Here is a 17280-nt window from a genome sequence, read left to right as displayed (position 1 = left end):
CCGCTGCGCAGAAGTCAACCAAACTTCACCCAATAGTGTATTGTATCACAATCTAGTAGTTACATTTGAAAATTTTGTTCTAGGACATTTTGTTTGAGCGCAATCCTCAAACTTAGGTCAAAAAAGCCATTTAAGCCTTTTCACAGTGAGATCTATGCGATATGGCCGAGAAATGTAATTTTGATGTTAACTCCCAAACCGCTGCGCAGAAGTCAACCAAACTTCACCCAATAGTGTATTGTATCACAATCTAGTAGTTACATTTGAAAATTTTGTTCTAGGACATTTTGTTTGAGCGCAATCCTCAAATTTAGGTCAAAAAAGCCATTTAAGCCTTTTCACAGTGAGATCTATGCGATATGGCCGAGAAATGTAATTTTGATGTTAACTCCCAAACCGCTGCGCAGAAGTAAACCAAACTTCACCCAATAGTGTATTGTATCACAATCTAGTAGTTACATTTGAAAATTTCGTTCTAGGACATTTGGTTAGAGCGCAATCATTAAACTTAATTAAAAAAGTCATTTAAGCCTTTTCACAGTGAGATCTATGCGATATGGCCGAGAAATGTAATTTTGATGTTCACTCCCAAACCGCTGCGCAGAAGTAAACCAAACTTCACCCATTAGTGTATTGTATCACAATCTAGTAGTTACATGTGGAAATTTGGTTCTAGGACATTTGATTTGAGCGCAAAATCCTCAAACTTAGGTCAAAAAAGCCATTTAAGCCTTTTCACAGTGAGATCTATGCGATATGGCCGAGAAATGTAATTTTGATGTTAACTCCCAAACCGCTGCGCAGAAGTCAACCAAACTTCACCCAATAGTGTATTGTATCACAATCTAGTAGTTACATTTGAAAATTTTGTTCTAGGAAATTTTGTTTGAGCGCAATCATCAAACTTAATTAAAAAAGTCATTTAAGCCTTTTCACAGTGAGATCTATGCGATATGGCCGAGAAATGTAATTTTGATGTTAACTCCCAAACCGCTGCGCAGAAGTCAACCAAACTTCACCCATTAGTGTATTGTATCATAATCTAGTAATTACATGTGGAAATTTGGTTCTAGGACATTTGATTTGAGCGCAATCCTCAAACTTAGGTCAAAAAAGCCATTTAAGCCTTTTCACAGTGAGATCTATGCGATATGGCCGAGAAATGTAATTTTGATGTTAACTCCCAAACCGCTGAGCAGAAGTCAACCAAACTTCACCCAATAGTGTATTGTATCACAATCTAGTAGTTACATTTAAAATTTTTGTTCTAGGACATTTTGTTTGAACGCAATCATCAAACTTAATTAAAAAAGTCATTTAAGCCTTTTCACAGTGAGATCTATGCGATATGGCCGAGAAATGTAATTTTGATGTTAACTCCCAAACCGCTGCGCAGAAGTCAACCAAACTTCACCCATTAGTGTATTGTATCACAATCTAGTAGTTACATGTGGAAATTTGGTTATAGGACATTTGATTTGAGCGCAATCCTCAAACTTAGGTCAAAAAAGCCATTTAAGCCTTTTCACAGTGAGATCTATGCGATATGGCCGAGAAATGTAATTTTGATGTTAACTCCCAAACCGCTGCGCAGAAGTCAACCAAACTTCACCCAATAGTGTATTGTATCACAATCTAGTAGTTACATTTGAAAATTTTGTTCTAGGAAATTTTGTTTGAGCGCAATCATCAAACTTAATTAAAAAAGTCATTTAAGCCTTTTCACAGTGAGATCTATGCGATATGGCCGAGAAATGTAATTTTGATGTTAACTCCCAAACCGCTGCGCAGAAGTCAACCAAACTTCACCCAATATTGTATTGTATCACATTCTAGTAGTTACATTTGAAAATTTCGTTCTAGGACATTTGGTTTGAGCGCAATCCTCAAACTTAGGTCAAAAAAGTCATTTAAGCCTTTTCACAGTGAGATCTATGCGATATGGCCGAGAAATGTAATTTTGATGTTAACTCCCAAACCGCTGCGCAGAAGTCAACCAAACTTCACCCAATAGTGTATTGTATCACAATCTAGTAGTTACATTTGAAAATTTTGTTCTAGGACATTTTGTTTGAGCGCAATCCTCAAACTTAGGTCAAAAAAGCCATTTAAGCCTTTTCACAGTGAGATCTATGCGATATGGCCGAGAAATGTAATTTTGATGTTAACTCTCAAACCGCTGCGCAGAAGTCAACCAAACTTCACCCAATAGTGTATTGTATCACAATCTAGTAGTTACATTTGAAAATTTGTTTCTAGGACATTTTGTTTGAACGCAATCATCAAACTTAATTAAAAAAGTCATTTAAGCCTTTTCACAGTGAGATCTATGCGATATGGCCGAGAAATGTAATTTTGATGTTAACTCCCAAACCGCTGCGCAGAAGTCAACCAAACTTCACCCAATAGTGTATTGTATCACAATCTAGTAGTTACATTTGAAAATTTTGTTCTAGAAAATTTTGTTTGAGCGCAATCATCAAACTTAATTAAAAAAGTCATTTAAGCCTTTTCACAGTGAGATCTATGCGATATGGCCGAGAAATGTAATTTTGATGTTAACTCCAAACCGCTGCGCAGAAGTCAACCAAACTTCACCCATTAGTGTATTTTATCACAATCTAGTAGTTACATGTGGAAATTTGGTTCTAGGACATTTGATTTGAGCGCAATCCTCAAACTTAGGTCAAAAAAGCCATTTAAGCCTTTTCACAGTGAGATCTATGCGATATGGCCGAGAAATGTAATTTTGATGTTAACTCCCAAACCGCTGCGCAGAAGTCAACCAAACTTCACCCAATAGTGTATTGTATCACAATCTAGTAGTTACATTTAAAAATTTTGTTCTAGGACATTTTGTTTGAACGCAATCATCAAACCTAATTAAAAAAGTCATTTAAGCCTTTTCACAGTGAGATCTATGCGATATGGCCGAGAAATGTAATTTTGATGTTAACTCCCAAACCGCTGCGCAGAAGTCAACCAAACTTCACCCAATAGTGTATTGTATCACAATCTAGTAGTTACATTTGAAAATTTTGTTCTAGGAAATTTTGTTTGAGCGCAATCATCAAACTTAATTAAAAAAGTCATTTAAGCCTTTTCACAGTGAGATCTATGCGATATGGCCGAGAAATGTAATTTTGATGTTAACTCCCAAACCGCTGCGCAGAAGTCAACCAAACTTCACCCATTAGTGTATTTTATCACAATCTAGTAGTTACATGTGGAAATTTGGTTCTAGGACATTTGATTTGAGCGCAATCCTCAAACTTAGGTCAAAAAAGCCATTTAAGCCTTTTCACAGTGAGATCTATGCGATATGGCCGAGAAATGTAATTTTGATGTTAACTCCCAAACCGCTGCGCAGAAGTCAACCAAACTTCACCCAATAGTGTATTGTATCACATTCTAGTAGTTACATTTGAAAATTTCGTTCTAGGACATTTGGTTTGAGCGCAATCCTCAAACTTAGGTCAAAAAAGCCATTTAAGCCTTTTCACAGTGAGATCTATGCGATATGGCCGAGAAATGTAATTTTGATGTTAACTCCCAAACCGCTGCGCAGAAGTCAACCAAACTTCACCCAATAGTGTATTGTATCACAATCTAGTAGTTACATTTGAAAATTTTGTTCTAGGACATTTTGTTTGAACGCAATCATCAAACTTAATTAAAAAAGTCATTTAAGCCTTTTCACAGTGAGATCTATGCAATATGGCCGAGAAATGTAATTTTGATGTTAACTCCCAAACCGCTGCGCAGAAGTCAACCAAACTTCACCCAATAGTGTATTGTATCACAATCTAGTAGTTACATTTGAAAATTTTGTTCTAGGACATTTTGTTTGAGCGCAATCCTCAAACTTAGGTCAAAAAAGCCATTTAAGCCTTTTCACAGTGAGATCTATGCGATATGGCCGAGAAATGTAATTTTGATGTTAACTCCCAAACCGCTGCGCAGAAGTCAACCAAACTTCACCCAATAGTGTATTGTATCACAATCTAGTAGTTACATTTGAAAATTTTGTTCTAGGACATTTTGTTTGAGCGCAATCCTCAAATTTAGGTCAAAAAAGCCATTTAAGCCTTTTCACAGTGAGATCTATGCGATATGGCCGAGAAATGTAATTTTGATGTTAACTCCCAAACCGCTGCGCAGAAGTAAACCAAACTTCACCCAATAGTGTATTGTATCACAATCTAGTAGTTACATTTGAAAATTTCGTTCTAGGACATTTGGTTAGAGCGCAATCATTAAACTTAATTAAAAAAGTCATTTAAGCCTTTTCACAGTGAGATCTATGCGATATGGCCGAGAAATGTAATTTTGATGTTCACTCCCAAACCGCTGCGCAGAAGTAAACCAAACTTCACCCATTAGTGTATTGTATCACAATCTAGTAGTTACATGTGGAAATTTGGTTCTAGGACATTTGATTTGAGCGCAAAATCCTCAAACTTAGGTCAAAAAAGCCATTTAAGCCTTTTCACAGTGAGATCTATGCGATATGGCCGAGAAATGTAATTTTGATGTTAACTCCCAAACCGCTGCGCAGAAGTCAACCAAACTTCACCCAATAGTGTATTGTATCACAATCTAGTAGTTACATTTGAAAATTTTGTTCTAGGAAATTTTGTTTGAGCGCAATCATCAAACTTAATTAAAAAAGTCATTTAAGCCTTTTCACAGTGAGATCTATGCGATATGGCCGAGAAATGTAATTTTGATGTTAACTCCCAAACCGCTGCGCAGAAGTCAACCAAACTTCACCCATTAGTGTATTGTATCATAATCTAGTAATTACATGTGGAAATTTGGTTCTAGGACATTTGATTTGAGCGCAATCCTCAAACTTAGGTCAAAAAAGCCATTTAAGCCTTTTCACAGTGAGATCTATGCGATATGGCCGAGAAATGTAATTTTGATGTTAACTCCCAAACCGCTGAGCAGAAGTCAACCAAACTTCACCCAATAGTGTATTGTATCACAATCTAGTAGTTACATTTAAAATTTTTGTTCTAGGACATTTTGTTTGAACGCAATCATCAAACTTAATTAAAAAAGTCATTTAAGCCTTTTCACAGTGAGATCTATGCGATATGGCCGAGAAATGTAATTTTGATGTTAACTCCCAAACCGCTGCGCAGAAGTCAACCAAACTTCACCCATTAGTGTATTGTATCACAATCTAGTAGTTACATGTGGAAATTTGGTTATAGGACATTTGATTTGAGCGCAATCCTCAAACTTAGGTCAAAAAAGCCATTTAAGCCTTTTCACAGTGAGATCTATGCGATATGGCCGAGAAATGTAATTTTGATGTTAACTCCCAAACCGCTGCGCAGAAGTCAACCAAACTTCACCCAATAGTGTATTGTATCACAATCTAGTAGTTACATTTGAAAATTTTGTTCTAGGAAATTTTGTTTGAGCGCAATCATCAAACTTAATTAAAAAAGTCATTTAAGCCTTTTCACAGTGAGATCTATGCGATATGGCCGAGAAATGTAATTTTGATGTTAACTCCCAAACCGCTGCGCAGAAGTCAACCAAACTTCACCCATTAGTGTATTTTATCACAATCTAGTAGTTACATGTGGAAATTTGGTTCTAGGACATTTGATTTGAGCGCAATCCTCAAACTTAGGTCAAAAAAGCCATTTAAGCCTTTTCACAGTGAGATCTATGCGATATGGCCGAGAAATGTAATTTTGATGTTAACTCCCAAACCGCTGCGCAGAAGTCAACCAAACATCACCCAATAGTGTATTGTATCACATTCTAGTAGTTACATTTGAAAATTTCGTTCTAGGACATTTGGTTTGAGCGCAATCCTCAAACTTAGGTCAAAAAAGCCATTTAAGCCTTTTCACAGTGAGATCTATGCGATATGGCCGAGAAATGTAATTTTGATGTTAACTCCCAAACCGCTGCGCAGAAGTCAACCAAACTTCACCCAATAGTGTATTGTATCACAATCTAGTAGTTACATTTGAAAATTTTGTTCTAGGAAATTTTGTTTGAGCGCAATCATCAAACTTAATTAAAAAAGTCATTTAAGCCTTTTCACAGTGAGATCTATGCGATATGGCCGAGAAATGTAATTTTGATGTTAACTCCCAAACCGCTGCGCAGAAGTCAACCAAACTTCACCCATTAGTGTATTTTATCACAATCTAGTAGTTACATGTGGAAATTTGGTTCTAGGACATTTGATTTGAGCGCAATCCTCAAACTTAGGTCAAAAAAGCCATTTAAGCCTTTTCACAGTGAGATCTATGCGATATGGCCGAGAAATGTAATTTTGATGTTAACTCCCAAACCGCTGCGCAGAAGTCAACCAAACTTCACCCAATAGTGTATTGTATCACATTCTAGTAGTTACATTTGAAAATTTCGTTCTAGGACATTTGGTTTGAGCGCAATCCTCAAACTTAGGTCAAAAAAGCCATTTAAGCCTTTTCACAGTGAGATCTATGCGATATGGCCGAGAAATGTAATTTTGATGTTAACTCCCAAACCGCTGCGCAGAAGTCAACCAAACTTCACCCAATAGTGTATTGTATCACAATCTAGTAGTTACATTTGAAAATTTTGTTCTAGGACATTTTGTTTGAACGCAATCATCAAACTTAATTAAAAAAGTCATTTAAGCCTTTTCACAGTGAGATCTATGCGATATGGCCGAGAAATGTAAATTTGATGTTAACTCCCAAACCGCTGCGCAGAAGTCAACCAAACTTCACCCAATAGTGTATTGTATCACAATCTAGTAGTTACATTTGAAAATTTTGTTCTAGGACATTTTGTTTGAGCGCAATCCTCAAACTTAGGTCAAAAAAGCCATTTAAGCCTTTTCACAGTGAGATCTATGCGATATGGCCGAGAAATGTAATTTTGATGTTAACTCCCAAACCGCTGCGCAGAAGTCAACCAAACTTCACCCAATAGTGTATTGTATCACAATCTAGTAGTTACATTTGAAAATTTTGTTCTAGGACATTTTGTTTGAACGCAATCATCAAACTTAATTAAAAAAGTCATTTAAGCCTTTTCACAGTGAGATCTATGCGATATGGCCGAGAAATGTAATTTTGATGTTAACTCCCAAACCGCTGCGCAGAAGTCAACCAAACTTCACCCAATAGTGTATTGTATCACAATCTAGTAGTTACATTTGAAAATTTTGTTCTAGGAAATTTTGTTTGAGCGCAATCATCAAACTTAATTAAAAAAGTCATTTAAGCCTTTTCACAGTGAGATCTATGCGATATGGCCGAGAAATGTAATTTTGATGTTAACTCCCAAACCGCTGCGCAGAAGTCAACCAAACTTCACCCATTAGTGTATTTTATCACAATCTAGTAGTTACATGTGGAAATTTGGTTCTAGGACATTTGATTTGAGCGCAATCCTCAAACTTAGGTCAAAAAAGCCATTTAAGCCTTTTCACAGTGAGATCTATGCGATATGGCCGAGAAATGTAATTTTGATGTTAACTCCCAAACCGCTGCGCAGAAGTCAACCAAACTTCACCGAATAGTGTATTGTATCACAATCTAGTAGTTACATTTAAAAATTTTGTTCTAGGACATTTTGTTTGAACGCAATCATCAAACTTAATTAAAAAAGTCATTTAAGCCTTTTCACAGTGAGATCTATGCGATATGGCCGAGAAATGTAATTTTGATGTTAACTCCCAAACCGCTGCGCAGAAGTCAACCAAACTTCACCCAATAGTGTATTGTATCACAATCTAGTAGTTACATTTGAAAATTTTGTTCTAGGAAATTTTGTTTGAGCGCAATCATCAAACTTAATTAAAAAAGTCATTTAAGCCTTTTCACAGTGAGATCTATGCGATATGGCCGAGAAATGTAATTTTGATGTTAACTCCCAAACCGCTGCGCAGAAGTCAACCAAACTTTACCCATTAGTGTATTTTATCACAATCTAGTAGTTACATGTGGAAATTTGGTTCTAGGACATTTGATTTGAGCGCAATCCTCAAACTTAGGTCAAAAAAGCCATTTAAGCCTTTTCACAGTGAGATCTATGCGATATGGCCGAGAAATGTAATTTTGATGTTCACTCCCAAACCGCTGCGCAGAAGTCAACCAAACTTCACCCAATAGTGTATTGTATCACAATCTAGTAGTTACATTTGAAAATTTTGTTCTAGGAAATTTTGTTTGAGCGCAATCATCAAACTTAATTAAAAAAGTCATTTAAGCCTTTTCACAGTGAGATCTATGCGATATGGCCGAGAAATGTAATTTTGATGTTAACTCCCAAACCGCTGCGCAGAAGTAAACCAAACTTCACCCATTAGTGTATTTTATCACAATCTAGTAGTTACATGTGGAAATTTGGTTCTAGGACATTTGATTTGAGCGCAATCCTCAAACTTAGGTCAAAAAAGCCATTTAAGCCTTTTCACAGTGAGATCTATGCGATATGGCCGAGAAATGTAATTTTGATGTTAACTCCCAAACCGCTGCGCAGAAGTCAACCAAACTTCACCCAATAGTGTATTGTATCACATTCTAGTAGTTACATTTGAAAATTTCGTTCTAGGACATTTGGTTTGAGCGCAATCCTCAAACTTAGGTCAAAAAAGCCATTTAAGCCTTTTCACAGTGAGATCTATGCGATATGGCCGAGAAATGTAATTTTGATGTTAACTCCCAAACCGCTGCGCAGAAGTCAACCAAACTTCACCCAATAGTGTATTGTATCACATTCTAGTAGTTACATTTGAAAATTTCGTTCTAGGACATTTGGTTTGAGCGCAATCCTCAAACTTAGGTCAAAAAAGCCATTTAAGCCTTTTCACAGTGAGATCTATGCGATATGGCCGAGAAATGTAATTTTGATGTTAACTCTCAAACCGCTGCGCAGAAGTCAACCAAACTTCACCCAATAGTGTATTTTATCACAATCTAGTAGTTACATGTGGAAATTTGGTTCTAGGACATTTGATTTGAGCGCAATCCTCAAACTTAGGTCAAAAAAGCCATTTAAGCCTTTTCACAGTGAGATCTATGCGATATGGCCGAGAAATGTAATTTTGATGTTAACTCCCAAACCGCTGCGCAGAAGTCAACCAAACTTCACCCAATAGTGTATTGTATCACATTTTAGTAGTTACATTTGAAAATTTCGTTCTAGGACATTTGGTTTGAGCGCAATCCTCAAACTTAGGTCAAAAAAGCCATTTAAGCCTTTTCACAGTGAGATCTATGCGATATGGCCGAGAAATGTAATTTTGATGTTAACTCCCAAACCGCTGCGCAGAAGTCAACCAAACTTCACCCAATAGTGTATTGTATCACAATCTAGTAGTTACATTTGAAAATTTTGTTCTAGGACATTTTGTTTGAACGCAATCATCAAACTTAATTAAAAAAGTCATTTAAGCCTTTTCACAGTGAGATCTATGCGATATGGCCGAGAAATGTAATTTTGATGTTAACTCCCAAACCGCTGCGCAGAAGTCAACCAAACTTCACCCAATAGTGTATTGTATCACAATCTAGTAGTTACATTTGAAAATTTTGTTCTAGGAAATTTTGTTTGAGCGCAATCATCAAACTTAATTAAAAAAGTCATTTAAGCCTTTTCACAGTGAGATCTATGCGATATGGCCGAGAAATGTAATTTTGATGTTAACTCCCAAACCGCTGCGCAGAAGTCAACCAAACTTCACCCATTAGTGTATTGTATCATAATCTAGTAATTACTTGTGGAAATTTGGTTCTAGGACATTTGATTTGAGCGCAATCCTCAAACTTAGGTCAAAAAAGCCATTTAAGCCTTTTCACAGTGAGATCTATGCGATATGGCCGAGAAATGTAATTTTGATGTTAACTCCCAAACCGCTGCGCAGAAGTCAACCAAACTTCACCCAATAGTGTATTGTATCACAATCTAGTAGTTACATTTAAAAATTTTGTTCTAGGACATTTTGTTTGAACGCAATCATCAAACTTAATTAAAAAAGTCATTTAAGCCTTTTCACAGTGAGATCTATGCGATATGGCCGAGAAATGTAATTTTGATGTTAACTCCCAAACCGCTGCGCAGAAGTCAACCAAACTTCACCCATTAGTGTATTGTATCACAATCTAGTAGTTACATGTGGAAATTTGGTTATAGGACATTTGATTTGAGCGCAATCCTCAAACTTAGGTCAAAAAAGCCATTTAAGCCTTTTCACAGTGAGATCTATGCGATATGGCCGAGAAATGTAATTTTGATGTTAACTCCCAAACCGCTGCGCAGAAGTCAACCAAACTTCACCCAATAGTGTAGTGTATCATAATCTAGTAGTTACATTTGAAAATTTTGTTCTAGGAAATTTTGTTTGAGCGCAATCATCAAACTTAATTAAAAAAGTCATTTAAGCCTTTTCACAGTGAGATCTATGCGATATGGCCGAGAAATGTAATTTTGATGTTAACTCCCAAACCGCTGCGCAGAAGTCAACCAAACTTCACCCATTAGTGTATTTTATCACAATCTAGTAGTTACATGTGGAAATTTGGTTCTAGGACATTTGATTTGAGCGCAATCCTCAAACTTAGGTCAAAAAAGCCATTTAAGCCTTTTCACAGTGAGATCTATGCGATATGGCCGAGAAATGTAATTTTGATGTTCACTCCCAAACCGCTGCGCAGAAGTCAACCAAACTTCACCCAATAGTGTATTGTATCACAATCTAGTAGTTACATTTGAAAATTTTGTTCTAGGAAATTTTGTTTGAGCGCAATCATCAAACTTAATTAAAAAAGTCATTTAAGCCTTTTCACAGTGAGATCTATGCGATATGGCCGAGAAATGTAATTTTGATGTTAACTCCCAAACCGCTGCGCAGAAGTCAACCAAACTTCACCCATTAGTGTATTTTATCACAATCTAGTAGTTACATGTGGAAATTTGGTTCTAGGACATTTGATTTGAGCGCAATCCTCAAACTTAGGTCAAAAAAGCCATTTAAGCCTTTTCACAGTGAGATCTATGCGATATGGCCGAGAAATGTAATTTTGATGTTAACTCCCAAACCGCTGCGCAGAAGTCAACCAAACTTCACCCAATAGTGTATTGTATCACATTCTAGTAGTTACATTTGAAAATTTCGTTCTAGGACATTTGGTTTGAGCGCAATCCTCAAACTTAGGTCAAAAAAGCCATTTAAGCCTTTTCCCAGTGAGATCTATGCGATATGGCCGAGAAATGTAATTTTGATGTTAACTCCCAAACCGCTGCGCAGAAGTCAACCAAACTTCACCCAATAGTGTATTGTATCACAATCTAGTAGTTACATTTGAAAATTTTGTTCTAGGAAATTTTGTTTGAGCGCAATCATCAAACTTAATTAAAAAAGTCATTTAAGCCTTTTCACAGTGAGATCTATGCGATATGGCCGAGAAATGTAATTTTGATGTTAACTCCCAAACCGCTGCGCAGAAGTCAACCAAACTTCACCCATTAGTGTATTGTATCACAATCTAGTAGTTACATTTGGAAATTTGGTTCTAGGAAATTTTGTTTGAGCGCAATCATCAAACTTAATTAAAAAAGTCATTTAAGCCTTTTCACAGTGAGATCTATGCGATATGGCCGAGAAATGTAATTTTGATGTTAACTCCCAAACCGCTGCGCAGAAGTCAACCAAACTTCACCCATTAGTGTATTGTATCACAATCTAGTAGTTACATGTGGGAATTTGGTTATAGGACATTTGATTTGAGCGCAATCCTCAAACTTAGGTCAAAAAAGCCATTTAAGCCTTTTCACAGTGAGATCTATGCGATATGGCCGAGAAATGTAATTTTGATGTTAACTCCCAAACCGCTGCGCAGAAGTCAACCAAACTTCACCCAATAGTGTATTGTATCACAATCTAGTAGTTACATTTAAAAATTTTGTTCTAGGACATTTTGTTTGAACGCAATCATCAAACTTAATTAAAAAAGTCATTTAAGCCTTTTCACAGTGAGATCTATGCGATATGGCCGAGAAATGTAATTTTGATGTTAACTCCCAAACCGCTGCGCAGAAGTCAACCAAACTTCACCCAATAGTGTATTGTATCACAATCTAGTAGTTACATTTGAAAATTTTGTTCTAGGAAATTTTGTTTGAGCGCAATCATCAAACTTAATTAAAAAAGTCATTTAAGCCTTTTCACAGTGAGATCTATGCGATATGGCCGAGAAATGTAATTTTGATGTTAACTCCCAAACCGCTGCGCAGAAGTCAACCAAACTTCACCCATTAGTGTATTTTATCACAGTCTAGTAGTTACATGTGGAAATTTGGTTCTAGGACATTTGATTTGAGCGCAATCCTCAAACTTAGGTCAAAAAAGCCATTTAAGCCTTTTCACAGTGAGATCTATGCGATATGGCCGAGAAATGTAATTTTGATGTTAACTCCCAAACCGCTGCGCAGAAGTCAACCAAACTTCACCCATTAGTGTATTGTATCATAATCTAGTAATTACATGTGGAAATTTGGTTCTAGGACATTTGATTTGAGCGCAATCCTCAAACTTAGGTCAAAAAAGCCATTTAAGCCTTTTCACAGTGAGATCTATGCGATATGGCCGAGAAATGTAATTTTGATGTTAACTCCCAAACCGCTGCGCAGAAGTCAACCAAACTTCACCCAATAGTGTATTGTATCACAATCTAGTAGTTACATTTAAAAATTTTGTTCTAGGACATTTTGTTTGAACGCAATCATCAAACTTAATTAAAAAAGTCATTTAAGCCTTTTCACAGTGAGATCTATGCGATATGGCCGAGAAATGTAATTTTGATGTTAACTCCCAAACCGCTGCGCAGAAGTCAACCAAACTTCACCCATTAGTGTATTGTATCACAATCTAGTAGTTACATGTGGAAATTTGGTTATAGGACATTTGATTTGAGCGCAATCCTCAAACTTAGGTCAAAAAAGCCATTTAAGCCTTTTCACAGTGAGATCTATGCGATATGGCCGAGAAATGTAATTTTGATGTTAACTCCCAAACCGCTGCGCAGAAGTCAACCAAACTTCACCCAATAGTGTATTGTATCACAATCTAGTAGTTACATTTGAAAATTTTGTTCTAGGAAATTTTGTTTGAGCGCAATCATCAAACTTAATTAAAAAAGTCATTTAAGCCTTTTCACAGTGAGATCTATGCGATATGGCCGAGAAATGTAATTTTGATGTTAACTCCCAAACCGCTGCGCAGAAGTCAACCAAACTTCACCCATTAGTGTATTTTATCACAATCTAGTAGTTACATGTGGAAATTTGGTTCTAGGACATTTGATTTGAGCGCAATCCTCAAACTTAGGTCAAAAAAGCCATTTAAGCCTTTTCACAGTGAGATCTATGCGATATGGCAGAGAAATGTAATTTTGATGTTCACTCCCAAACCGCTGCGCAGAAGTCAACCAAACTTCACCCAATAGTGTATTGTATCACATTCTAGTAGTTACATTTGAAAATTTCGTTCTAGGACATTTGGTTTGAGCGCAATCCTCAAACTTAGGTCAAAAAAGCCATTTAAGCCTTTTCACAGTGAGATCTATGCGATATGGCCGAGAAATGTAATTTTGATGTTAACTCCCAAACCGCTGCGCAGAAGTCAACCAAACTTCACCCAATAGTGTATTGTATCACAATCTAGTAGTTACATTTGAAAATTTTGTTCTAGGAAATTTTGTTTGAACGCAATCATCAAACTTAATTAAAAAAGTCATTTAAGCCTTTTCACAGTGAGATCTATGCGATATGGCCGAGAAATGTAATTTTGATGTTAACTCCCAAACCGCTGCGCAGAAGTCAACCAAACTTCACCCATTAGTGTATTTTATCACAATCTAGTAGTTACATGTGGAAATTTGGTTCTAGGACATTTGATTTGAGCGCAATCCTCAAACTTAGGTCAAAAAAGCCATTTAAGCCTTTTCACAGTGAGATCTATGCGATATGGCCGAGAAATGTAATTTTGATGTTAACTCCCAAACCGCTGCGCAGAAGTCAACCAAACTTCACCCAATAGTGTATTGTATCACATTCTAGTAGTTACATTTGAAAATTTCGTTCTAGGACATTTGGTTTGAGCGCAATCCTCAAACTTAGGTCAAAAAAGCCATTTAAGCCTTTTCACAGTGAGATCTATGCGATATGGCCGAGAAATGTAATTTTGATGTTAACTCCCAAACCGCTGCGCAGAAGTCAACCAAACTTCACCCAATAGTGTATTGTATCACAATCTAGTAGTTACATTTGAAAATTTTGTTCTAGGACATTTTGTTTGAACGCAATCATCAAACTTAATTAAAAAAGTCATTTAAGCCTTTTCACAGTGAGATCTATGCGATATGGCCGAGAAATGTAAATTTGATGTTAACTCCCAAACCGCTGCGCAGAAGTCAACCAAACTTCACCCAATAGTGTATTGTATCACAATCTAGTAGTTACATTTGAAAATTTTGTTCTAGGACATTTTGTTTGAGCGCAATCCTCAAACTTAGGTCAAAAAAGCCATTTAAGCCTTTTCACAGTGAGATCTATGCGATATGGCCGAGAAATGTAATTTTGATGTTAACTCCCAAACCGCTGCGCAGAAGTCAACCAAACTTCACCCATTAGTGTATTTTATCACAATCTAGTAGTTACATGTGGAAATTTGGTTCTAGGACATTTGATTTGAGCGCAATCCTCAAACTTAGGTCAAAAAAGCCATTTAAGCCTTTTCACAGTGAGATCTATGCGATATGGCCGAGAAATGTAATTTTGATGTTAACTCCCAAACCGCTGCGCAGAAGTCAACCAAACTTCACCCAATAGTGTATTGTATCACAATCTAGTAGTTACATTTAAAAATTTTGTTCTAGGACATTTTGTTTGAACGCAATCATCAAACTTAATTAAAAAAGTCATTTAAGCCTTTTCACAGTGAGATCTATGCAATATGGCCGAGAAATGTAATTTTGATGTTAACTCCCAAACCGCTGCGCAGAAGTCAACCAAACTTCACCCATTAGTGTATTGTATCACAATCTAGTAGTTACATGTGGAAATTTGGTTCTAGGACATTTGATTTGTGCGCAATCCTCAAACTTAGGTCAAAAAAGCCATTTAAGCCTTTTCACAGTGAGATCTATGCGATATGGCCGAGAAATGTAATTTTGATGTTAACTCCCAAACCGCTGCGCAGAAGTCAACCAAACTTCACCCAATAGTGTATTGTATCACAATCTAGTAGTTACATTTAAAAATTTTGTTCTAGGACATTTTGTTTGAACGCAATCATCAAACTTAATTAAAAAAGTCATTTAAGCCTTTTCACAGTGAGATCTATGCGATATGGCCGAGAAATGTAATTTTGATGTTAACTCCCAAACCGCTGCGCAGAAGTCAACCAAACTTCACCCAATAGTGTATTGTATCACAATCTAGTAGTTACATTTGAAAATTTTGTTCTAGGAAATTTTGTTTGAGCGCAATCATAAAACTTAATTAAAAAAGTCATTTAAGCCTTTTCACAGTGAGATCTATGCGATATGGCCGAGAAATGTAATTTTGATGTTAACTCCCAAACCGCTGCGCAGAAGTCAACCAAACTTCACCCATTAGTGTATTTTATCACAGTCTAGTAGTTACATGTGGAAATTTGGTTCTAGGACATTTGATTTGAGCGCAATCCTCAAACTTAGGTCAAAAAAGCCATTTAAGCCTTTTCACAGTGAGATCTATGCGATATGGCCGAGAAATGTAATTTTGATGTTCACTCCCAAACCGCTGCGCAGAAGTCAACCAAACTTCACCCAATAGTGTATTGTATCACAATCTAGTAGTTACATTTGAAAATTTTGTTCCAGGAAATTTTGTTTGAGCGCAATCATCAAACTTAATTAAAAAAGTCATTTAAGCCTTTTCACAGTGAGATCTATGCGATATGGCCGAGAAATGTAATTTTGATGTTAACTCCCAAACCGCTGCGCAGAAGTCAACCAAACTTCACCCATTAGTGTATTTTATCACAATCTAGTAGTTACATGTGGAAATTTGGTTCTAGGACATTTGATTTGAGCGCAATCCTCAAACTTAGGTCAAAAAAGCCATTTAAGCCTTTTCACAGTGAGATCTATGCGATATGGCCGAGAAATGTAATTTTGATGTTAACTCCCAAACCGCTGCGCAGAAGTCAACCAAACTTCACCCAATAGTGTATTGTATCACATTCTAGTAGTTACATTTGAAAATTTCGTTCTAGGACATTTGGTTTGAGCGCAATCCTCAAACTTAGGTCAAAAAAGCCATTTAAGCCTTTTCACAGTGAGATCTATGCGATATGGCCGAGAAATGTAATTTTGATGTTAACTCCCAAACCGCTGCGCAGAAGTCAACCAAACTTCACCCAATAGTGTATTGTATCACAATCTAGTAGTTACATTTGAAAATTTTGTTCTAGGAAATTTTGTTTGAGCGCAATCATCAAACTTAATTAAAAAAGTCATTTAAGCCTTTTCACAGTGAGATCTATGCGATATGGCCGAGAAATGTAATTTTGATGTTAACTCCCAAACCGCTGCGCAGAAGTCAACCAAACTTCACCCATTAGTGTATTGTATCACAATCTAGTAGTTACATTTGGAAATTTGGTTCTAGGAAATTTTGTTTGAGCGCAATCATCAAACTTAATTAAAAAAGTCATTTAAGCCTTTTCACAGTGAGATCTATGCGATATGGCCGAGAAATGTAATTTTGATGTTAACTCCCAAACCGCTGCGCAGAAGTCAACCAAACTTCACCCAATAGTGTATTGTATCACATTCTAGTAGTTACATTTGAAAATTTCGTTCTAGGACATTTGGTTTGAGCGCAATCCTCAAACTTAGGTCAAAAAAGCCATTTAAGCCTTTTCACAGTGAGATCTATGCGATATGGCCGAGAAATGTAATTTTGATGTTAACTCTCAAACCGCTGCGCAGAAGTCAACCAAACTTCACCCAATAGTGTATTGTATCACAATCTAGTAGTTACATTTGAAAATTTTGTTCTAGGACATTTTGTTTGAACGCAATCATCAAACTTAATTAAAAAAGTCATTTAAGCCTTTTCACAGTGAGATCTATGCGATATGGCCGAGAAATGTAATTTTGATGTTAACTCCCAAACCGCTGCGCAGAAGTCAACCAAACTTCACCCAATAGTGTATTGTATCACAATCTAGTAGTTACATGTGGAAATTTGGTTCTAGGACATTTG

The sequence above is a fragment of the Corythoichthys intestinalis genome, chromosome 19 (genome assembly GCF_030265065.1).
Source record: "Corythoichthys intestinalis isolate RoL2023-P3 chromosome 19, ASM3026506v1, whole genome shotgun sequence".
In the NCBI taxonomy this organism is placed as follows: domain Eukaryota; kingdom Metazoa; phylum Chordata; class Actinopteri; order Syngnathiformes; family Syngnathidae; genus Corythoichthys; species Corythoichthys intestinalis.
Note: the sequence above shows the minus strand (reverse complement) of the source record.